This window comes from Mercenaria mercenaria, chromosome 13, assembly GCF_021730395.1.
Source record: "Mercenaria mercenaria strain notata chromosome 13, MADL_Memer_1, whole genome shotgun sequence".
Classification (NCBI taxonomy): Eukaryota; Metazoa; Mollusca; class Bivalvia; order Venerida; family Veneridae; genus Mercenaria; species Mercenaria mercenaria.
The window spans coordinates 72,251,155-72,277,367 of record NC_069373.1 but is presented as its reverse complement, the minus strand read 5'-3'; the positions used below and the strand labels follow the sequence as shown (position 1 = coordinate 72,277,367).

The window sequence follows — 26,213 nt, the reverse complement described above, 5'->3', positions numbered from 1 at the left end:
GATAAAAGTACATGATTTTAGTATTTGTCATTATTATTAAACAAAAAGTGCAAGTTTGCGATGGGGAGTTATTGTACAAAAAATGCTGTAATTTTGTTATTTTAAAACATGCAGGTCTAAAATTTTGAAATTTTGTTGAGGACACGTTTACAGTTCAGAATATGTGAAAAACTCAGTTTCCATAAAAATGTCATTTGGGACCATTTTGTCATGGCTTGTCACAATTACTTTCTGAATATCAAACTGAATAGCAGAAGTAAAACATATAAGAAGATAACATATAATTGTAATCAAGTCATTTGTAGAATTAAATCTGTAAGAAGATCCTTTGGAAGCATAGAATGCAAACAAACAAAATAATAGCAGGCTAGGTTTGTTTGAGTCTGTTCATGAGACGTTGTGGAAAGGGCAGCACACCTCACGGCCCCTAGCACCGACTTAAGCGGAACTCATTTACCAATGAACATTGAGTGAAAACATGTACAAGAGAAGGTCGATAGTACAAATAAAGATAAATATATTTGGTTTATTCATTGTAGCATCTGATTTATCATTTACTAAGTACATTGTATCTTCTACAAAATTATTATCGTCATATTGTAATAAAAGGAGAAAGATCAAATATAAAAAGCAACGCTTATGGAACACAGTCCATCAAACCGAAACCCCATAAAATGTATTTGTAAACATAAATACATAGACAATGTAAAACAGGCAACAGGAATAACAAGTTAAGGAACAAAGTTTGACACCTCCTTGGAACGGTGTCAGAGACACTTCAGAGTTTATACCGGTTAATTTAGGCACACAGTTCTTACTGACTGAACTTCTTCTGTTCAAAATGAACAAAAACTCATTGTTTATCTCCGAATTCTATGATATCCGATGAATACAAAAAAGCGTAGAGGACGAGGTTATTTCAGGATACAGTAATCATATTTAACCAGTTCAGCTTAACTGCTTTTACTATTCTGAGTAAGCACTTTGTTGCGTTACACATCTCAATAGGATTTTCCACTACTAAGAAAAAGTCGTATCAACAAATCTTTCAGTCAAGAAAATGTTGAACAATGTCATGGTAAATGGACCACTTTAAATCGCTAGTGACAGCACAGACGCATGATTTTTGTTACAAATGTTTCCTTTGCGATTGTGAATCTATTCAGTACCTTTCACTACATAATCCTAGAATTTTTTTAAACGTTTCTAAACAGTCTTCAAACGTTGGGGTTGGTCTCTTTTACATATATCTATAATCTCGAATTGATTTAAAGCACCAAATAAAATATTGCTGTAAATATACTGAACAATTTTATGCACTATTTTTCTCAATGTCATTCATTTTTATCACTGGCAATTTGGCTCTTGAAGTACGTTTACAATTAGCTAAGAACTTCAGCTTGTGGGCCAAATTAATACCGTAGATGAAAATTCACCGTACTAAGTTCACAGACAGTATCCCTGCTATGAATACTGATCGCTTTTTTAAACAAAAAATGTAAGTCTTGTTGGTTTCAAATGGAACGGTTGCAACATCTTTCTGCACCACCACAACACAACACTAGCAGCAGGTTTGTTTCTTTCTAAAGGATCTGCTAATGGATTTTTGGAGTAGCTGGCTCTCACTTGCAATCCTTGTAATATGTTACATTATGCAGATAGCTAATAAGCACTTTTTGTTTATAATAATAAAATCCATAAATGTAAATACATCTCATGCTCCATCTTCTAGCTGCACAAGCATCAAATGTCTTTCAAGTAGGACTGATATCTTCACATTTTGCATTACGGAATCTTCAACGGTTGTTTCCACGGCCAAACACCTATTTTCTGCCGAAAACAGTCTGTTGTACCACGCTAAGCTGTTATATCACACATTTAATTACTGAAAGTATACATTTTGGACGTAACAATTCAATATGGTCAATTTTATGAGTTATAGATATACATTTCAGTAAGGAATTAAATGTCGAAAATTGAAAGAAACGAAATAAATAGTAAAATATATCAAATTGTCATACTTACAAAGTAGAGGTTCGCAGAGTCAACCATGAATATATGGCTGGTAGATTGCAACTGCCGTGTTAAATCTATTACAAGTTATTTAGGTCAAATGTTTATAAACGACAACAACTCAATATATTGGGAAACCACTTTTTTTTTCAGTGGGCAGCACCGAACGTGCAGCCATACTGATAAAGCATTAAGAAATTAGCAGTCGTATTTAGTAAGTAGTATATACTGATACTTAGATATTACCGGAATTTAAACGCCTCATGTCATATTGCTGTAATTTAAGTAAATAACATTTCTTTGGTTTTATGCATCGTGTAAGTAAACTTTTTATTTAAAGCCATCTGTCTTTCACACAAATGTATTTTATATATGATATAATATGATAGAATAAACAACTGTAATTTTGCGTTTGGATAACGTTAATAATTTAAGGGCACTGAAAGGGTGAAACGGATATTATGGATGAGTTGCTTCAAAAGTAGATAACCACACGTAATGGTAACCATATTTTCTTAGTTCCAATTCAGTCAGGACGTAATCTACTACAATATATGTACCTTCGTAATATTAAAAGCTCATTATATGAATGTGGCTGTCACATTTTCCACCATGAGTACAAAAAAACTACTAATATGTTGTTACATTCTCTTAAATTTGTCAAATGTTTGAATATTGATGAATATAGTAGAAAGTTTATTTTAGTTTATTGTTTTGGTTCCCTCCCTTTATGGATCTAACTGCAAACGTTCATGTACATTATTAAAAGTAGCGCTTTTCTGAAGATATATTATGCATATCTATTCGGACTGCTGTTGCATTTGTTTTTAACATAAATTCAAAGCCTTATTTGAGTAATGGGACATTATTGTTGGCAGTGCATATATAGTTTCGGTCAAAGTAATCTAGAAATGGATTTTAGTAAAGGCACATATCTACCAATACAGCTTCATTTAATAGAAAGAGGAATTGATATGCAATACCCAGCCATGTAACAAAGACATCTTTTGATAAAGTTTGTTTTGGAAAATAGAAAGGGAAATCACCAAAATTGTATAAGACATTGCTTGCAGCAATATCTACTCAACAAAAATTAAAAAGCACATCATACACACAAGACGACTTTTGTACTATGGTATTAAGTAAGCTGTCAAATACATAAAAAATATTACTTTAAATGGAATTACGGAACCAACGTTCCGCCTGAAAAGAGGGGCTTGCAAATAGAACAAATTTTCTTTAAAAAAAGGCATTAGACTAAACAGAAAAAGGTCCTTTAATTAGACTCTCAAAAACGAAATAAAGGAGTTATACTAGATTATTTACATAAAAAATGTTTCTTTCATCTTACAGAGATATTCCTACAGTTTCTTGACTGTTTATTCTTATATATATATTTATAATTAGATGCAAAACTCATACAGAAATGACTAACCAATGGTAATTCTATTTTTTGTAGTGATATTACCTCCCTTTAATGATAAAATAATTTGAAAAAAAGAAATAACTAATAATGTAAAAAGATTAGCAAAACGGACCTTTAAGTGGCAATAACTTCACCAAAATGCATTTCAGTCCGAAAATGCAAACGATATGCAACTAGCCGTGATATTGAGCATCCCTACTATGTTTTGTTGAAATCCCACCCGTAGTTTCATGACGAAAGGACAGACCGACTGACATATATGTCAAAATCAATATATGTCACCATATATGGAGATGCCATGTTTTTACTGTATACAGTCAAACTTCGTTGGGACCAAGGGAAAAAAAGTCAACATATCGAAATATCGCGATAACCGAAGTTAGGTCAACTTTGGTTGGTACATGGTAATGCAGTTATGTGTTCATAAAAAGACGTTTATGTATATTTGTACATAAACATTATGTTTTACATATTAATTGGTCATTACTTGTTGAAATAATAATACTTTTCAACCTACTTCCTAGTTTCTAATACCTCTTTCCACCATCTCGCCATGCACATGATGTGGAATTCACTCTTAGGTTTAAACCTAAATACGATGTAAATTTCACAGAATCTTCATTTTCTGTTTATAATTGCAATTAAATTCACTCAATTTCGAATATTCAATATAAATTACTCAGTTAGAGCTGCACACAGCTTGCGCAAACAATTAATGACACATTGGCTTCGGGTCGTAAGCAGACGACAATGGAGCGAATACAACCACGTGCAGCTTTTCACACCTGCGTTTGGCAGAGGAATAATGTCCTCTCGAGACAACCGATGTCAAAATAGAGTAAATTTCAAAGCCGGGGATTGAAAATTTAGTCGAATAAATCGAAATATCTAAATCGAGATATCCGTAGTTGATTTATAAATCGGGTCCGGGAAAATCTACTCGAGAATTACCGAAATAACCGTAGTCGAGATAACGGTTTTGGACCGTATTTCTTTCTCAGTGTAGAGGAATATTTATAAATAGTTATGATAACAGTAAAATTTACTTTCTTCTTGAATATTGCTATGCAGAAAAAAAGTCAGTACATAAGGATCTAACTTGTAATTTTTAGTATGTTATGAATCTATATTATTTATCTTGCCCCATATTTGTTCGTTTGTATAAATCTAGAATCGTGAATCCGCACCTGCACAATGATATGACAAAACGTAGTTTGTAATCGATAACAATTTGTTTATCTGGAGCATTCGATACATGTGATTTCGGACAATAAACAACCTATTTATAAAGACGCGCAATGACTAGAAAACGTAAAAAGGTACAGTAGTATGTGGTTTATCAAAATTGCACATGTATTTTCTATCAAGATGAAAAAAATCATTCAGTAAAAGTAGAACATAGTTAGAGACATAGACAATCGATTGGTTTGGGGCGGGGGTGTTGTCTTGATTCGATTATACATTTACTTAGAAACTTAGGGGTAATATGTTAATTGATGTTTCTAGAATATCCTTGCTGAAACTGAACCCATATAATAATGATATTTCTTTCAAATTGAAACTTGATTTTGAATATGTTGGATATAGAAACGAATGTAAAAGTCACTTCGAATAAAGCGGTTGTTGTGGAAAAGTGTAAGGCATCTTTGAATCTAAGCCGGAGTATAATATTTTCTTTCAAACTGCATATGGCTTTGAGATTAGGAACCTGTAGGATATTGAATATATTGGAATAGTTAATGTGAACGAAGGGTTCTAGAATATGATTTCTAGAATCGAGGCGAGACTATTTATTTTCTTCAAAACTCGGGTCTGGATATTTATTTTTTAGCCCACCATCATCAGATGGTGGGCTATTCAAATCACTCTGCGTCCGTGGTCCGGCGTCCTTCCGTCCGTCCGTCCGTCCGTCCTTCCGTTAACAATTTCTCGTTATCGCATCTCCTCAGAAACTACCAGGGGGATTTTGACCAAACTTTGTCAGAATGATGTATTGGTACCCTAGTTGTGTCCCCCTGAAAATCAGACTGGTTCAACAATTTTTGAGTAAGTTATGGCCCTTTGTTTATTTCTATAATTTACATAGATTTATATAGGGAAAAACTTTAAAAATCTTCTTGTCCAAAACCACAGAGCCTAGGGCTTTGATATTTGGTATGAAGCATCATCTAGTGGTCCTCTACCAAGAAGATTCAAATTATTTCCCTGGGGTCTAATATGGCCCCGCCCCGGGGGTCACATGGTTTATATAGACTTATATAGGGAAAAACTTTGAAAAACCTCTTGTCCAAAACCACAGGGCCTAGGGCTTTGATATTTTGTATGTGACATCATCTAGTGGTCTTCTACTAAGTTTGTCCAAATTATCCCCCTAGGGTCAAATATGGTCCCGCCCCGGGGGTCACATGGTTTACATAGACTTCTATAGGGAAAAACTTTGAAAATCTTCTTGTCCAAACCACAAAGCCTAGGGCTTTGATATTTGTAATGTAGCACCATCTAGTGGTTCTCTACCAAGTTTGTTAAAATTATCCCCCTAGGGTCAAATATGGCCCCGCCCTGGGGGTCACATGGTTCATATAGACATATATAGGGAAAAGCTTTTAAAAACTTTTTGTCAATAACCTACAACATTCAAATTTGGACCACATGTATGGTTTTGAGTGGCAAGATGAACCTTGACATGAGTTGACCTTGATTTTGACCTAGTGACCTTCTTTCACATTTCTGTAGCTACAACCTTCAAATTTGGACCACATGCATAGTTTTGTGCACTGAAAAAAACTCTGACCTTGACATTGACCTACTGACCTACTTTCACATTTTTGAAGGTACAGGCTTCAAATTTGGGCCACATGCATAGTTTCGTGTTCCGAAATGAAATTTGACCTTGATTTTGACCCAGTGACCTACTTTCACATTTCTCAAGCTACAGCCTTCAAATTTGGACCACATGTATGGTTTTATGTACCGAAACAAACTTTGACCTTTACATTGACTTAGTGACCTACTTTCACATTTTTGAAGGTACAGGCTTCAAATTTGGACCACATGCATAGTTCTGTATTCTGAAATACAATTTGACCTTGATTTTGACCTAGTGACCTACTTTCACATTTCTCAAGCTACAGCCTTCAAATTTGGACCACGTGCATGGTTTTGTGTACCGAAACAAACTTTGACCTTTACATTGACCTAGTGACCTACTTTCACATTTTTGAAGGTACAGGCTTCAAATTTGGACCACATGCATAGTTCGGTATTTCGAAATAAAATTTGACCTTGATTTTGACCTAGTGACCTACTTTCACATTTCTCAAGCTACAGCCTTCAAATTTGGACCACTTGCATAGTTTTGTGTACCGAAATGAACTTTGACCTTAAGATTGACCTAGTGACCTACTTTCACATTTCTGTAGACACAGGCTTCAAATTTAGACCACATGCATAGGATTGTGTACCAAAACAAACTTTGACCTTGACATTGACCTAGTGACCTACTTTCACATTTTTGAAGATACAGGCTTCAAATTTGGACCACATGCATAGATTTGTGTTGTGAAGTGAAATTTGACCATGATTTTAACCTAGTGACCTACTTTCACATTTCTCAAGCTACAGCCTTCAAATTTGGACCACTTGCATAGTTTTGTGTACCGAAATAAACTTTGACCTCAAGATTGACCTAGTGACCTACTTTCAAATTTCTCAAGCTACAGCCTTCAAACTTGATGCACATGCATAGTTTTGTGTACAAAGAACTTTGTCCTTGAAATTGATCTAGTGACCAACTTTCACCTACAGCTTTCGAATTTGGACCACATGCACAGTGTTGTGTACGGAAATGAAATTTGACCTTGAGCTAGTCAATAAGTCTTGAAATTTGGAACACTCAAAAATGGCACATTGGTGGGCGCCAAGATCACTCTGTGATCTCTTGTCTTAAGTTTGCTGGATAGATTAAAATTTATTAAACCATAGCAACTCATTGCAGTTCGTGTTATTAAATATTTTCTCTGCTTAAATCTTATGTTTGTTTCCCTTATCACGTTCTTAAGTACATGACTCTCTAAAGGTATTTTGTATTGGTAGAAGAAGGAAAATATGGATATTTAACACTTTTGAGCTTATTAGCCCACCATCATCAGATGGTGGGCTATTCAGATCACTCTGCGTCCGTGGTCCGTCGTCCTTCCGTCCGTCCGTCATTCCGTCCGTCCTTCCGTTAACAATTTCTCGTTATCGCATCTCCTCAGAAACTACCAGGGGGATTTTGACCAAACTTTGCCAGAATGATGTATTGGTACCCTAGTTGTGTCCCCCTGAAAATCAGACTGGTTCAACAATTTTTGAGTAAGTTATGGCCCTTTGTTTATTTCTATAATTTACATAGATTTATATAGGGAAAAACTTTGAAAAACCTCTTGTCCAAAACCACAGGACCTAGGGCTTTGATATTTTGTATGTGACATCATCGAGTGGTCTTCTACTAAGATTGTTCAAATTATCCCCCTAGGGTCAAATATGGCCCCGCCCCGGGGGTCACATGGTTTACATAGACTTATATAGGGAAAAACTTTGAAAATCTTCTTGTCCAAACCACAATGCCTAGGGCTTTGATATTTGTAATGTAGCATCGTCTAGTGGTTCTCTACCAAGTTTGTTAAAATTATCCCCCTAGGGTCAAATATGGCTCCGCCCTGGGGGTCACATGGTTCATATAGACTTATATAGGGAAAAGCTTTTAAAAACTTTTTGTCAATAACCTACAACATTCAAATTTGGACCACATGTATGGTTTTGAGTGGCAAGATGAATCTTGACATGAGTTGACCTTGATTTTGACCTAGTGACCTACTTTCACATTTCTGTAGCTACAACATTCAAATTTGGACCACATGCATAGTTTTGTGCACTGAAATAAACTTTGACCTTGACATTGACCTAGTGACCTACTTTCACATTTTTGAAGGTACAGGCTTAAAATTTGGACCACATGCATAATTTCGTGTTCCGAAATGAAATTTGACCTTGATTTTGACCCAGTGACCTACTTTCACATTTCTCAAGCTACAGCCTTTAAATTTGGACCACATGCATGGTTTTATGTACCGAAACAAACTTTGACCTTTACATTGACCTAGTGACCTACTTTCACATTTTTGAAGGTACAAGCTTAAAATTTGGACCACATGCATAGTTCTGTATTCCAAAATAAAATTTGACCATGATTTTGACCTAGTGACCTACTTGCACATTTCTCAAGCTACAGCCTTCAAATTTGGACCACATGCATGGTTTTGTGTACCGAAACAAACTTTGACCTTTACATTGACCTAGTGACCTACTTTCACATGTTTGAAGGTACAGGCTTCAAATTTGGACCACATGCATAGTTTTGTATTCCAAAATAAAATTTGACCTTGATTTTGACCTAGTGACCTACTTTCACATTTCTCAAGCTACAGCCTTCAAATTTGGACCACTTGCATAGTTTTGTGTACCGAAATGAACTTTGACTTTAAGATTGACCTAATGACCTACTTTCACATTTCTGTAGCTACAGGCTTCAAATTTAGACCACATGAATAGGATTGTGTACCGAAACAAACTTTGACCTTGACATTGACCTAGTGACCTACTTTCACATTTTTGAAGGTACAGGCTTCAAATTTTGACCATATGCACAGATTTGTGTTCTGAAGTGAAATTTGACCTTGATTTTGACCTAGTGACCTACTTTCACATTTCTCAAGCTACAGCCTTCAAATTTGGACCACTTGCATAGTTTTGTGTACCGAAATAAACTTTGACCTTAAAATTGACCTAGTGACCTACTTTCAAATTTCTCAAACTACAGTCTTCAAACTTGATGCACATGCATAGTTTTGTGTACAAAGAACTTTGTCCTTGAAATTGATCTAGTGACCTACTTTCACATTTCTCAAGCTACAGCTTTCAAATTTAGACCACATGCACAATGTTGTGTACGGAAATGAAATTTGACCTTGAGCTAGTCAGTAAGTCTTGAAATTTGGAACACACAAAAATGGCACATTGGTGGGCGCCAAGATCACTCTGTGATCTCTTGTTTTGGTTATACTCTTATCCGTAGAAGTCTGCATACTTGGTAAGTTTATTTATATGTCTTTACTTTTTAATCTAAGCTTAACAGAAATATGTCACAGGACTCCGTGGTAACGCGTTTCTCTCATTTGTAACCAAGTATAGATAAAAGCGAATTTTTCCATAGTTTCGGTGCAATTTTCTTTATATCAAACCCTGATATAAAGAAAATGGCAATTTGTAAGCAGAATCTCAAACACTCAACATGGTTTCTTAAAAGTATGAGTAATAAAGGCCACATGGATGTATGTTGTTGTTACTTAGGTAATTTCTTCAAAATATTAAAAAGGTTATTTTCCCGTTTCCTGTAGCTTTAAAACATAATAGCTGCTAAGTAACAAATATAATTGTTTTTATATTCATTTGTTAAAACAAGTATCAAGCTTAAAATACTTACAGTAGTATACCTCATCTGACATTTATGTGCTTAAATTTATTATTCTCAAGGAGCAATTGAAATACATTAGTTAGTAAACGATATCATTATATCAATGTTAGCATAGGTATTAGTATATGAATGAAATGGAGTGATAGGTATTACAATCACAGCTGTCCAGTTTATTTGAAAATAGTAGTGATAATAAATCTTGCACCCAGTTATCTCCCCAATTAATGTATCATCAACAACCATTTTCTTACATTCGGCTTAGCATTTGAATAAAATTCTCTCATGAAGTGGTAGTGTTCTGGAATGAATTGTAATGAAAGAAATCATTAGTTCCAGCTTTGTGTACGTTTTTACAGTGGTGGGGAAGAACTACATAAGTGTGTGCATAGATGTGTAAATGATTGACATTCACACAACAAAATATAAACAAACTAAAGCAATTATAGAACAACGTCAAAACAAACAAATAAAGAAATACATTGGGACACTGCAATGCCAAAACACTACTGGAGGGTTTGAAATTAATAGTATGCACCAAACTTTACTCCCTATTCCGCCATGTTCAAAAGTTGCAAATACAATGCGTCCCTGCCTGTAGCCCGGCTTATAAATTCTAAAATATGGCCGAACCTTGCACATTTTAGTAGAGACTTAAGATAATACATTTCTTAAAGAACAATACCTGAAGATAAATTCTGGATATGGAACACTCGAATCAGTCAACCATGACAGCCTGGGCAAACTGTTTTATGACGTCATCTTTAGAACTATTGAATTCGTAAAAATAATTTGATCATGTTCAGCAACGTTTAAAATTGTATCGCCCTTTTCGAAATTTCTAATAATCTGGTGACAAAACAATTGGGCTATGTAGAGCTTCTCAAAGTAACATTATTTTAAGAATTATCAAAGAAAGGTTACTTTTGGAATAATTTGCATGAACAGGGATAAGTTATCTAAAACGACGTATCACATTTCTTAAACTTTACATCCTGTTTTCAAACAATGATAAATTTTAAAAAAAATTGTGTTATAGAAAAGAGGAAACATGTGTTCATAATAAAATTATATCGCTTTAGAATTCTTCCGACTATAAATGCCTTTTCGGGTCATTTTAAACTTGTCCACACATACGGGAGAGATGCCTCATATTTTGCTCATTCTAAATGTTGTATATTTCTTTCTTGTGGATACGAACTAAACCTCGTATTTATGTAATAATCAATTCATACGTAAATCTTAATTTGAATTAAATACTTTTCTATACTTTTGCAGCGATATATTACTTGATATAACATAGTGAAGAACAATGTAGAGTGGTTAATTTCATAACTATTTCGCAATAGAGATAGGCTAAGGGATGGCATATAAAATACTAAGAAAAGCAGACCCTTTCTAATTGTTAAAAAGCAAGAAACGTATATAAAACTGAAAGAAGAAATATTCCCTTAAAGAATATTTGTAGGGATAGGTCAGAGAGACTGTATTTGTACCGCGATGTTGCATACAGCTGTAAACTGTATGACTGTTTAGTCGGTAACATGCACGTACCAAATCTCCTAGCCTCATACTTAGACTTTTTCAAATACCTTTTAAATTACTAAATGCACATATTTCAACTCATTTAGAAAAGTATATTGTTAGTAAAATTTCAAAATTACAGCTAACTGAAACATGCAATATCAAATACTTTTATTCACATCAATGCCTCAATTTTGCAACCCATTTAAAAGCGGCTCAATAAAGAACTTAATATATTTAAGTATCTAGCTCATATTTTACTGTTTATTGTAGTCATTTTAAACATTTGTTTAGAATTCCATTTTTAAAAGTGGCATGTGAGATAATGTTTTGACACGAACTAATGCAAGTTGATCCCGATAAGGTAAAATATCCGGAAAGAAGGTAGGTTGTGTGTGTGTGGCGGGGGGGGGGGGGGGGGGGGGGGGTAAGAGAGGGGGGTTCTCATCCGAATATACTTTTTAACTGATGAATAAAACTGAACATTTGCGCATGTTTGAAACAATTTCCTTACTAAATTTCATTTTTGGGTTGTTTTTACCTGTCAGAGATACATTAGTCTATTATATAAATTAATGAGAAAAAAATGTATGATTGCCTTATAGTGTGGCGACTTTGATCTAACATATTTATATCAAACTGCATTTTACCAGTGAGATGATACACTGTGCTAGTCTGTCGTATGACTGTAGACAAAATATTTATAAATGTACTTTTACATATGTTTCTAAGTCAACAAAGTTCATTACAATTTGGACAGGCTACCTCATTAGTATATGTTAAAATTGCTTCTGCATCATAAACGATAAACCTATGTACCATTACTATGACTTTACGTAAAGGTAGAACAACTGCGGTATGGTAAATGTGTACGTAACGGATGTGACCAATGGGGAAAACTGCATTGTGACACCGCATTAATACATTTACTGTAGGGTTCCAGAGAAGTATAACTCCCAAAATATGTAAAATTAGACTGAATATTTCAAGTAGTAGTTATAAGATACACATCACTAACGTGGTTTACAAATTTATATTTTGGTATGAAATACATGATTTTTATTTAAAGCGCGTGTGAAGGCTACCGCCTCGTGTAAGCTAAACACGTCCATATGTTTCATACCCAAATGTGAACCACTAAACCACAGTCTATTTCTTAATGAAAGGGAGTGTAAGCATGGTAAGATGAACATAAGCTTTTTTTACACAACTTAGTACTCTTAAACGATTGCATTTGATGAAATGAAATGAAATAAATAGTTCTACAGAAGTTAATTGGCTTTCCAAAACGGGGCTACAAATATCAGAACGTTTGGATGTACGATTGCTTACATACGTCACGTCTTCATTCTTTTGTGATTACGCTAGACTTTAGTCATAAGACACTTTCATGATGATGCATGCTAGTATAAATATATGCTGTAAGTTGAAAAGTTTATCTATAAAAACAGTTAAAGTAATGCAAAACTGAATCAGTGTAAACAATGTTAAAGAAAGACAAATAAAAAATGTGCTTATATGATATAAATAGCAAATTAGCAGTTTCCATTTTGGTATGTACTACATTGATGCGTTCGAAATACACACCGCTTAACATTTAAAACACGAATATATTTAGCTGATTTTTATTTTACACTATGGCCATATACATTTAGGATGATAGGTCAATAACAACTCTGTTAGATTTTTTCATGCTTTGTGTGAATAAATTATGTTTTAATGTCAATTTTCTTTCAATCTAAAACATTCATTTGTCAGATATAAATATAGTTTGGTTAACATAAGAAATAAATCGCGACTTAGTACTGTTCACTTGAGTCTATCTACGTTAGTTTGCAAATATATAAAGAATGATACACAAATCATGCCGTTACAAAGAGTAAAACAGCTTTGTTAGATTTATAGAAACATTTCACTTAAAATATCACAACCATGTCTTTATATAAATCACGCTCTTAAAAATATCGCATTTTAATTAGATATATCAAAAACATTTTGGTTCAATTCCTGCGCATCTGAGCTCTGAACTGTGATAAATCAGGTGAAAAACGACACGAAGGCCTTCTTTATTTTTATTCTTACATGGTCATTGAAATTTCATGATAAAATTTTCTGGGCTTCATTTATCCAAGTAGTAATAAACCGGACGTCATGTCACCATTTGATGTCAAAATGGACTTCATAATGCTGTCTTACCGGTCCGCGCGTCAACCGTTGTTTATCGCAGTTTCTAAAACAACCGAATTCATTTTCCTAGCTGATTATTGTGTATTTTTATATATCAATACATTTTCCTGACGTCACAATTATTACGTCAGTCGCACAGGAAAAGAAATCAACACCAAATAAAAAATAGGCAAATACTAGCATTTGATGGATGTCGTCAAGGATGTACTCTAAATGCCTTCGTAACGTGTTAGAATCGAAATAACATATCAGATTTAGTGATTTGCTCTTCATTGTTTGTCATCTGATGCGTATTGTTATATCACTCGAGCTGCGCCCACGTGATATTAATTCTCATTTCTTAAATATACAGAGATTGACTACTTTCTTCTTTGTTTTACTGCAACCAAATCTAGCTATGTCAGAATGTGCAATTTATTTAATGGTAAATCGCCATGAATTATTCCACTCAATTATTCTTTATGAGACCACGAACCTTTTAATCTAAATACATTAGTGCCTGGATACTTGTAACTAACCAATATTATAACACATAAATCACGGTAATGCGACAAATATGCACAATCTATTTCCATTTACCGATTACCTCCCTTTTAATTGCGTTAACTGGTTTTCCCCCAGGAAAATGATATGTTCGATCGCGGATAATGTCACAAAAGTGTAATAAGTGTTGTTTTAAGGGTTTTGTATTGAAAAATGAGTATTATATTACAAACATTTTACGGTAATTTTGATAAAAAGGAAGGACCGGTAGCTGTTTATAAACCACAATGAATATTTTTGTCTTTTTCTGAAATATATTATTTATTTACATTATTTCAAATTTGCATTCCTATAAAGATAAATTATATAACAATCTGTCAGGATTCATTAAAAAATATAACTACTAAGAGCATTTTTATCAAAATAATGGAAGTCGTTGCGCATGAATAAACTTTAGAGTAAACCTGCTTTTGATACTATAAATAGAAAGATATTAGCACAAAACACTTAAATCCAAAAAATCTTAAAGTTTTATTAAAAAATGAGCAAAATATGACGATTTAAAAAGAAATTTGCTGAAAATATCCTTTATATGAGTTGTCTGCCCCTGACAAGAGAAGGTGCGAAAAGTCAGTGTTCCATATCCAGATTTCTATTTGACATAACCTTCAATCATTTTATGTTCATGGCTTGTCTCTACTAAAAAGTGCAAGATCGAATGACTTATAAGCCGGGCTACTGGTGAATGCCTAACTGATGCAATGGCAATAAAAGGCACGTTCCATTTTTCTCTATTTGATTAACACAAACAGTATTGAAAAATGTTATAACGTAGCATACCACATGTATACTAGTACGCGTGTACTCACTGCCTTGGCAGAAGTCAGACCAATGAAACGCCCGACGAAACAGGCCAAAAGACCTAATAGTCCTCATCCAAGCGGCTTTAAGAACTGCCTGTTACTGATTCTCCTTGGCAAAATCGTTTATTAGAGTTTGTAGTGAAGTGATATATATATAGTATAGAAACACTTTCCTGTAAGTTTGGAACATGGTGAGGATTGTGCACAATCTACCAGTTTAATGAGTACTGCTCAACTTTAGACTAGAGGGCGTGGAAAGTAGCATGCATTTTCACTACCTGGTGTATGAATAGGCTGAATCAAACAAAACCTGCAATCATTTCATTTTTGTCGTGTTTTGCGACCTGTGGAGTTTCTACTTGTTCTTTTTTGTAAAATTTCTCAGCAGTGTTCCCAAGGCGGTGACCCACTGTGTTTCTCTATTGGTTTGCGTTGTCGTTGTTGTTGGTATGTTTTACTTTATTTATGTATTTGTGTATTTATAATATACTGATTACGTATATACAAATATATACATACATTGCTATAGAGTAACAGTTTGAGGGGGCTTGGTTCTTGGAATGTGTCTTTTCCGGTTGGATATTTATCTTTTTTTCTATACTTATTAGTTCTAAAGTAGGATTTCGCCAGAAGTTTTCAATGACCAAAACAGTGTTTTATGGAGTTTCCCTTTACCTTATCCAAGCGGAATTCTATTGTTGTAGATTGTACTCCATGATCCGTAAGAACTAGACAATGTACCAACACTGAGTTTACGTATTAAACTAGAATGAAAATCCAGAGATATCTTGAATTAAAGTTAAATTTTGTGGGAGCAGATGTCCTTGTGAATTGTAGGAGACAGCACAAATTTTTGGACATTACATTTCCAAAGCTGTTGAATCGCTAGCATCAACTTCCTCACGACGACACCATCTAATTGAAAAATTCCCAAATGACGGCAATCTGACAACGAAAATTATTAAATTCAATAACTGACGAAATTCTTTATTGAATAAATTACAGGTTTATTTGTCTTAATTTCCACTGATGACAGCCTACATCTTAATTGCATTGGTTGTAAGTAGAAATATTCGATTGTTTATAAAGAATAAAAAAGGATTTTAATTGAATACGCTTTATATATTTTATAACAAATAGTTACAAAGGAACTTCGTCAGTTACAAGTTTTTCAAGAAAACTACTTAGCATTTCGATGAAATAAAGTTAATCATGAAGATGGTTTAATGGGAAAATTAATTTTGATCTACCAGATAGTTTCTTTCTTGAAAATGGTGTATCAAAATGACGCTTTATCAACTACAATGTATATACATAATATGTACACAACTTTTCTGTTGACCTATTTTTCGTTAAGGTGGAATGCGCCTTATCTGAAGTTACCGGGTTTCGTTTCGAAATTTTGATTAATGTAAAATTCAACATATTCCTCATAGACTGCGGATTTTTACTTTTTTGATATTTCTGTATTTTTTTTCTCTGCAAACCTACACAACTACTATTGAGCTCAGCGGGTGGGATAAAAGAAAAAAAGAAAGTAGCGGTTGTGACTGAGACTCTCTGTAATTCAACAGCGGTTGATTGTTAAACATGTGTAATTCTATGTTGCCATTATCTATATGGGCGACTGAAGAATCGTAACTTTGTATGGAGGACTGGAGGCTCAGACTTGCAAACCCTGCTTTCGTATTTACGAGATATTGGGATTTGTACGGGCACGTGTATATGTGTAAGGTTTCACTTCTTATTTTAATAAGCGTCTTAGATGTCCAAATTCAGAATGTAACGATTTTCAACATTCATCGGAAGTTTATAAGGATAAGTATATGTGACCTAGGGATAGTATCTCTTATATCATGATTACGGAAATTATAGAAGTTATGATTTATTTCAAATAGCGCCTGTGGTATAAAATATCAAAAGAATAAACAAGAGGGTCATGATGACCCTGGATCGCTCACCAGAGTAATATGTTTCAAATGTCAAACTGATGATTTTTAGAATTTTTTTGGAAAATTTTCCGATGTACAATCAAGTAACCCCTGGGGCGGGGCCAATTTTACCCCGGGGGTCATGATTTGAATAAAGTTTGTAGAAGTCGACTAGGCAATGTTACATATCGAATATCTAAGATCTAGGCCTTCTGGTTTATTTTAAGCAAATTTATGAAGATTTCCCTATGTACAATAAAGTAACCCCTGGGGCTGGGTAAATTTGACCCTGGGGGGTCAAGATTTGAACAAATTTTGTAGAGGTCCACTAGGCAATGCTACATGTCGAATATCTAAGCTCTAGGCCTTCTGGTTTATTTTTAGAAAATATTGAAGATTTTTCTATGTACAATCAAGTAACCCCATGGGGCGGGGCCAATTTGACCCCGGGGGTCATGATTTGAAGAAATTTTGTAGAGGTCTACTAGGCAATGCTACGTGTCAAATATCTAAGACCTAGGCCTTCTGGTTTATTTTTAGAAATTTTTTGAAGATTTTCCTATGTAAAATCAAGTGACCAATGGGGCGGGGTCAATTTTGACCCTGGGGTCATGATTTGAATAAATGTTGTAGAGGTCCACTAGGCAATGCTACCTGTGAAATATCTAAGCTCTAGGCCTTCTGGTTTATTTTAAGAAAATTTTTGAAGATTTTCATATGTAAAATCAAGCGACCCCTAGGGCGGGGTCAATTTTGACCCCGGGGGTCATGATTTGAACAACTTTAGTAGAGGTCCACTAGGCAATGCTACATGTCATATATCTAAGCTCCAGGGCTTCTGCTTTTTGAGAAGAAGATTTTTTAAGGTTTTCCTATGTAAAATCAAGTGACCAATGGGGCGGGGTCAATTTTGATCCCGGGGGTCTGATTTGAATAAATTTTGTAGAGGTCCACTAGGCAATGCTACATGTGAAATATCTAAGACCTAGGCCTTCTGCTTTATTTTTAGAAATTTTTTGAAGATTTTCCTATGTAAAATCAAGTGACCCCTGGGGCGGGGTCAACTTTGACCCCGAGGTCATGATTTGAACAACTTTAGTAGAGGTCCACTAGGCAATGCTACATGTCAAATATCTAAGGTCTAGGGCTTCTGGTTTTCGAGAAGAAGATTTTTTAAGATTTTTCTATGTAAAATCAAGTGACCCCTGGGGCGGGGTCAATTTTGATCCCGGGGTCATGATTTGAACAAATTTGGTAGAGGTCCACTAGGCAATGCTTCACACCAAATATCTAAGCTCTAGGGCTTCTGGTTTTTGAGAAGAAGATTTTTAAACTTTTTCCTTTCGGTTACCATGGCAACCAGAGTTCTGCATGCAATTAGATTCTTTGAATAATTTTTAGAGAAGACTATCCAAGGAACATCCCTGTGAAGTTTCATCAAAATTGGCCTGTTGGTTTAGGAGGAGATGTTGTTTAAAGGAAAATGTGGACGGACGGACGGACGACGGACGGGCGGACGCCGGACGGTGAGCGATCACAATAGCTCACCATGAGCACTTTGTGCTCTGGTGAGCTAAAAATAAACTCTGACCTTTAAAACCGAATTCTGCCGTCGTATATATGAACATTTGCGTAGAGCAGGTAATTTACCGGGCAAGCCCGTGGCAACTAAACTTATGATCATCTTATGGGATTTGCGTGCGTGCGTGCGTGCGTGCATGCGTGCGTGCTTTCGTGTGTGCTTAGGGAGTGTTAGGGATAATAAAAAGAAAAACAAGGTTCAAACAACGTTTACTACCGTGGCGGGGCGGCTAAGTCAATGGTCATACGTCTGAAATAACAAACTTTAAAATACTTGAACTTGTGTAATATTGAACTATGATATTTTACAATAATTATGTTTCAAGTATGAAAACTCCGAACTATATACACAATTGCATATGCATAATGTTTTCAATTTAGCAGTGTATTACAACGGAACACTTATTTATTGGTATTTTGAATAAGAAAAAGATGAAAAAATAATCATTATTATAAAGAAATATATTTAAAGCGATTTTTAAAAATAACATGATCAGTATTTTACGCAAAGTTGTCGCATTGGCGTATGTAAAAAATTCTGCATTGAAACCATTTCGCACCGGTCGCCAGTTTTACAGTTATAATGACCTCTTTTGAAAAAGAAAACCCTCTTTCTCGCGTAGCAAGATTCGTTTCACATCTGTAGTGAGCCTCTGATGAATGAAAGTGTAAAATACAAGGATTTTAAAAGAGATATATCAGAAAAACACGTAAACTAAACTATGTTGTGATTTGGGGGTAGGGGTAGCGTAATGTAATTTTACGCGAAAATGAATTCGGTGACCCCATAATTTTATTCCATAAATCGACAGAAAATAAAGTTTTCATCATCATGTTAGTTTTATGTAAAATTCTATTGTTTGGATTTTACATGAGACAAGATTGAAGCAAAAAAAATTATTCAAAACTCAACGTCATATTTGTCGCTCTGACGTCACTTAAACGTAAATATCGACTTTTACGTTAAAATGATCTCCATAAATCATACACCATTTTAAAGACATTTTTAAATTAAAATATGATGATTAGCAAGCAAATCGATTTTTGTAGAGTAAACGAAAGATTTACGAAAATCGTCTGATGGACGTGAAATCGCGGTTCATCAAAAATGGACATCGATGGTCGTTTTTGAAGGTTTGCAGAGAAAAAAATTACAGAAATATCAAAAGGGTAAAATCCGCAGTCTATGCTGAATTTTATATTAATCAAAATTTCGAAAACGAAACCCGATAACTTCAAATTAGGCGCATTCCACCTTAACAATGTATAAATCGATTTGACCTTGAATGAAACATGACTTTTTATTTACATTTTGTGTTTCAATGTGTAGGGCTGATCGCTTATGTTGTACAAATTTGGGCCCAACCCTATCATAAATGTTTTTATCTGTATATACATGTATATATAAGCAAGAATTAAACTAAATCTGAAAAATCATTTAAGCTTGAATTTTGAATTTGTTTTTATTGTGATGCCTAGTCTAATGAAGAAATTTATGTACTGTTAAGAAGTAGTTTGTCCGCTGAATGAAAATAAGGATCCTAAGAGAACGGTTTCGTTTCTGTTTTGTTTATTTCAGATACATTGATCATTATATAAAGACTGCTTATTTTTCGAAAATCATATTACATTTATTCCCCATTAGAGCACCGCTCTCATTGTATGAAGGAACAGGCACTTATTATATACATGTAAATACAAATACAATTCGGTATTGATTTAGACCAGACATATTGTGAATAAGATTTTCACAAGTGAACAGTTTTTTTTTTATATTTTTAACAGCAAGTTTACCAGTGATTATTATCCCTTATTTTCCGATGTGTTTCTGTTTCTTTACCAAGAAATGGGAGATATTTTCTGTTTTATTTTCCAAAAATGTCAAAACGCTTTCGTTCTTTAAATCTCGAAATAACGAGAGCAAATATTGTCAAAAACGCTTTGAACTCTTTCTTTATAATGAAACATATATTTTATTATAAATTGCATATACGAGCGAGAGTATACCCAAATACCTATTTATGCAAACACTTATGGCACGCCAATTGTCCAATTATTACGTGAACCCTAGTTCACGGTCGAAAAACTAGGATTAACGATCGATAAACCAGGCTTTTCGAACGTAAAACCAGGTTTTTCGAATACTAACCTATAATTTCAAGCGAAAACATAGAATAACGCCGTAAACCATAGTTCACGCTCGTAAATATAGGTTCACGATTGTAAACCTAAGTTCACGGTCGTAAACATAGGTTCACGTTCGTAAACTATGGTTTACGAGCGTGAACCGGGGTTTACGAGCGTAAACATAGGATAACGATCGTAAACACAGGATAACGACCTAAACTCATAGTTCAATCGAGAAACCTAGTTTATCAAACGTAAACCATGGTTTACGGTCGATATATTAGGATTATAGAATCAACAATGAATTTCGGGCGTGAAAATGGGTTTACGGCCATGTTTACGGACGTGAACCTATGTTTACGACCGTGAACCATAGTTTACGGACGTGAACCTATATTTTCGAACGTGAACCTATGTTTACGAACTTGAACTTAGGTATACGAGCGTGAACTTAAGTTTACGTTCGATAAACCAGGGTTTTCGAATGTAAAACCTGGTTTTTCGAATACTAACCTAAATTTACGGTCGTAAACCCATGTTCACGGTCGTTAACATAGGTTCACGTTCGTAAATCATGGTTAACGCACGTGAACCCAGGTTTACGCTCGTAAATATAGGTTCACGCTCGTAAACTTAGGATAACGACCGAAATTCATAATTCAATCGAGAAACCTAGTTTATCGAACGTAAACCTGGGTTCACGAGCGTAAACTATGGTTTACGCCCGGTATCTTATGTTTTCGCTCGAAAATATAGGTTAGTATTTGAAAAACCTAGTTTTACGTTCGAAAAACCTAGTTTATCGATCGTTAATCCTAGTTTTTCAACCGTGTACCCCTAATTATTGGGCAATTTGCTTGCCATAAACACTCATGTTAAAATGTCCCATCCGCCTTGTTTTTTTATAAGGTTTACATTTAACTTTTTTCAAGTAATATCAATTACTTTCATGTTGAAAAAAATCTGGTGATGCGCTAACAATTTAACTTTTTGTTTTGCATTCAGAAAGAGATATATTGGTTGTTAAGCAACAAAAGTAATTTGATTTATATGTGAAATTAATATTCGTATACACATTGCAAAATATGTATTTCAGCTAGATGTAACAATTTACTCAGTAACATTTCTTGATTCGCAAATAATATGTGAAATGAAATATATTGTAACAGGTTTGCTAACACTACCCACTCGCTATACTAACATAATTGGTTAGGGTACCGTCCACAGGCGATATGCATAGTTTCCTTTATCTAGCAATTTTTAATGTGTGCCGTTTTACTCATTTTAATCTTCTTCAGATGTCTCCATATTGCTTGGTTTGTCCCTATGCAGTCATTAAAGCCGACCATGACAGTGACACATAAACATGCACCGTTTGCTTCACAACTTTTTTATTTTTTAAAACCTCTCAGATGCTACAGGTAAAGATGTCTTAACTGGGGAAGCTTGCTTCTCCGTTAAAACCACCCTACTCTAAGGGGTTAATACCATTGTCATCCAAGTTTGAACGTGTATGTATACGCTGAGAAACAAGACGACCTGCATCATAAGTAGCACCATGTAGTTCTATTCTATAAGGTATGTATCAAGTAACTCAGTGAAGTTTGCTTGTTCCCATGAATCGACAGAATGATGTTAAAAGTAATTTTGTGTAACATCGTTGATCCACTGACCATCTTTATATCCGCTGAAAAGATATGCTCTTGACAATAATTGCTCTCTTCGAGATTCACATACTTTGAATATATCCCTATAATTCTTAGATATTTTATGTACCAGAGACCATCCGTCTTGGATTCTCCATGTTATCATTGCCACAAAGACCAATTTATTTCCCAAACAGAATTCGCGTGCGAAGGTTTCTTTGCTTCCCTCAAGCAGAGTTCTTATTAGATCTTAATTGTTCTTCGCCACCAACCTTCAAACTGTTTCTTTTGTACCAAATGTAATTACTTGGTTTGTCCTTTTGAAAATATATTTAAGGCTTTTGTATTTTTCCATTTCTTTTTTTAATTGTTTGACCAATCAATTTCGCTCTGTCCACAGGCATATCAACTTCGCCTACTGCCGCAGTGGCAATATTCCTTCCACTGTATTAATCTAAGAAAGGATTTCGCTAATAAAAAAGCAGATATTGTGATGAGACGGTCTGCGTCCAGCTTCAGAAGACTCTTCATGGTATTTACTGGTTCCGTGAACTCCCGAATGACTTTGTTCATATCAGCACATTTTGCTTTGGGAAGAAGTTATCGTGTCCTTTGGGTCTCTGTGATCACCTGTCAATCCCCCAACAGATCTGACACCATATCAGAATCTGTTCAATAATTAATCCGTTAGAAAGCCTAGCCCAAGTCGATAACGAGGTCTTGCAATAAACGCCTAATGAAGATCTGGATCTATATGAGTAGTCTAATTTGAGAGGCTGCTTCATCATATGGTTCAGGATGTTAACCATTTCTACATATTGCATTCATAATTGTGTTGTTCTGCAGTTATTAAATTACTTCTTTGAATTGTAATACATATTTTAATTGTATACCTTTTATAAAACTGTTATTGTGTAATTGGTCTGTTGATAACTGTTGTTTTGACATAACCGTCAAAGTTATTTTTTCAATTACTAGTTCATTTTAATATTCACGGAATTAGCATCTGGGTGTATATTCCTCATTTTGTACACTATGGTTTTCATAAAAATCATTTGGTAGGTGGTTGGAATGTCAGAAGTGGACTCAAAACATCATGCACACGAAAGAGTCATCAGACTCTCTATTTACTGATTTCCGGTAAGAATGTATCCAACTGTGTTTGCAGCGTAAACAGTCCCAACCAACTCAGCAAGCTATTCTTCCAACGTTTCCCCAAAACTGATTTTGGTATTAAATGTTCCAAGTGTAGTAACAACAGTCTTAGTTTCACTTCTTTGTGGTTTATTCGTTACAATGTATAATGCTTTACATTACAATGGTTGGTCAAATAATGTTATAATTATAATGGCGTTTCAAGTTCATGACGACACTGAGGTGCTATATCCTGTAACTTTTATCTCTACTTATTTCTAGTAGCTCTATGTTGTTTTGCCTTGATTGGAAATGACTGATTTTTGAAGTTCTGCCAAGTCTTCGTTTGTGGTATGTTTTTTAGGAATGACACGTTTTTGTTCAATAATTGTAGGTGTTACGGATACAATAATACCGATGCCGTTAAATGTACTATAGCCATCAAGTGTCCTTGGGATGTGATCAACATTGTCAGCAATTAATTGCATAAACTAATAACTCTATGTTTGAATTTTGGTTCTTAGGACAGCATCTACATTGGTTTCGAATGCTTGAAGTTTATCATATGAAGAACAGAATCCTATTTCTATGAGATATTTTGAAGTTTTTCCTTTCTGATTTTAAACTTCTTACAAATATCATTAAAAAGAGGTAACATAGTTTATATTTAACTCAGCTTGCATAATTAATATTATTTATTTTCAGCTTGCATAATTAATATTATTAAAAATTAATTTCGCTGTAGTGAAACAGGGCAGGGCAAAATATATACTGCTCTTACGGATTTAAAGCTCATGCACTGAAGGATACCACGTACATTTTTCACAATATAGGCACTTCGAATTCCGAAAGTATCAAAGTTAACTACGGTCTTGGTTTAAAGCTTTGCAACACATCCTCATATACAACAATAATTAGTGTATATGAGACACATTTTCAGTCAAGCACTGTTACGAAGATGAATCAATATAATCCTCCAAGGTCAATTTAAAATAGGAATGATAGGAATCGCTTGTTTATAACTTCAATATATTTAAGAGTCTAAATTCTTTGAATTTCAGGCTTTGTTAATGAACAAACAGAACAATATGTAGACCAGAATGTCAATAAATTACATAAATGTCAAATATGAAATGATGCTTAATTTCATCTGAATTGTTAGTCTTTTATTGATCAAATTATTGCCTTATAAAAACATTTCAGTGTTTGTTTCTATAAGATATAAGTCACGCTGTAAAATCAAAGCTTTCCGCTTACAGTTCTGTATAGTCTTTTCCTATATTAGATTTTGCCTTTTAAATGTATTTCATGTCTTCTATTCTAGCTAGATTCTATGAGAAAGGTTTTGTGATTTAAACATATTTTTCTTGTAGGTAAGATTAGGTTCAATTTTTGTAATTCTGTATCATGCATTAGAGTTTAACAATATATAGCATACCTTATAAAACGTCCAGACGATCACTGTTTACTTGCATATTAGCACTGCCCTGGTCTCTGAAATATACAGTCGCCTTGAAGGCAAAGCAAATTCTTTACTAACTGGATTACGAGGTCAATCATGACGTAGAAGGATGTATGTAATATAGTAAATAAGTTATGCAATTTTAATGTATCTATCAACATATTTTGATATCTTGTAATATACTTCCTTTAAAATACTTGAACTCCTCGTTTCTTTATATATATTTATATATATTGAATTTAACGTCGCACCGACACATGATAGGTCATACAGCGACTTCCCAGCCTTAATTGTGGAGGAAGACCCCAGGTGCCCCTCTGTGCATTATTTCATCAAGAGCGGGTAGAACCACCGAACTTCCGTAAGCCAGCTGGATGGCTTCCTCACATGAAGAATTCAACGCCTCGAGTGAGGCTCGAACCCACATCGATAAGGGGCAAGTGATTTGAAGTCAGCGACCTTAACCACTCGGCCACGGAGGCCCTTATATATTTTATATATAAATGTACGGAACAAAGTATGTAGGTTTGCAAACGAAATACATGTTTTAAATAATTATAAGTGTTTAATTGTATGCATTTTTGTTCGGATCCACTGGAAGAAAGTCTTTTACAAGTTAATTCAACTTACGAAATACTTCCTCTGATCCTGTTCCTTAGTCAGTCAATCTTCTTGTTTCGTTCTGAAAGATATTAAAATGTGGTAAAAATTCAAAAATCAATCGTTGTAAATAACAACAGATCATGAGAAAGTCCACGTGAAAGTCTACTTCGATTGTCACATCCCAGCACGTCAAGCGGTTTATGCCCTTAATCTGAATGTGCTTGCAAAAGGTGAGGTTGAACTTGGGAGTTCGTGAGATATTATAGTCTAAATGTGGTTGTAAAATTTGATGTTGTAACAGGGAGTTCGTGAGATATTACTTCAGCCAGCGTTTATTTGGTTTTTGGATGGCAAATTGAGTTACTATGTATGCATTTCAATCACACTTAATTATAGGTTTATCTACATAGTAAATACAAGTTTTGGTTATTTTGCGACCCCCCGTGATCAAAGTAATGTAGAGCTTTATTTTGCAGACATGTTAGTGAAAGATGGTATATGAAAGATGGGATTGTTTTCGGACTTTCTGTTGTCAAGGCTACTGCTGCTCAAAACAAAAATTACATTTCTTTACATTTGTATTAACTGTTGTTGTACTGAAATCTCAATGAATTAAAACTGTACTGCAAATGAATCCGGACATTTGGTTTTAAGGCTAATGTTCTCTTCCTGTTGGGAATCTGACAACGACATCATAAGCGATTGGAATCTCAGCCTGTTAC

At 34.5% G+C, this 26,213-nt stretch overlaps 1 protein-coding gene and 1 long non-coding RNA gene across 25 annotated transcripts in view; one reads left to right on the top strand and one right to left on the bottom strand.

The window, feature by feature from the left end:
• The window catches only part of LOC123529752 (serine/threonine-protein kinase TBK1-like), a 264,731-nt gene that overhangs the window by 158,526 nt on the left and 79,992 nt on the right, over positions 1 to 26,213 (bottom strand). For 11 of the 14 annotated variants that reach the window (XM_053522231.1, XM_053522227.1, XM_053522233.1 and 8 more), the window contains 2 exons: positions 25,519 to 25,570; positions 24,865 to 24,937 (listed from right to left, as the gene is read on the bottom strand). The gene's annotated coding sequence lies outside the window, so the exon portion shown is untranslated. The remainder of the gene's footprint in view (positions 1 to 24,864; positions 24,938 to 25,518; positions 25,571 to 26,213) is intronic. The other 3 variants (XM_053522226.1, XM_053522235.1, XM_053522239.1) reach the window with 1 other exon arrangement.
• LOC128548003 (uncharacterized) overlaps positions 1 to 26,213 on the top strand; it is a 217,683-nt gene that overhangs the window by 114,330 nt on the left and 77,140 nt on the right. Inside the window, exon 1 of one of the 11 annotated variants that reach the window (XR_008366866.1) lies at positions 2,213 to 2,330. The exons of the other annotated variants lie outside the window; for them this stretch is intronic. This is a non-coding gene — a long non-coding RNA (uncharacterized LOC128548003). Of the gene's footprint in view, positions 1 to 2,212; positions 2,331 to 26,213 lie in introns of those variants that run through there. 11 annotated transcript variants of the gene reach the window in all.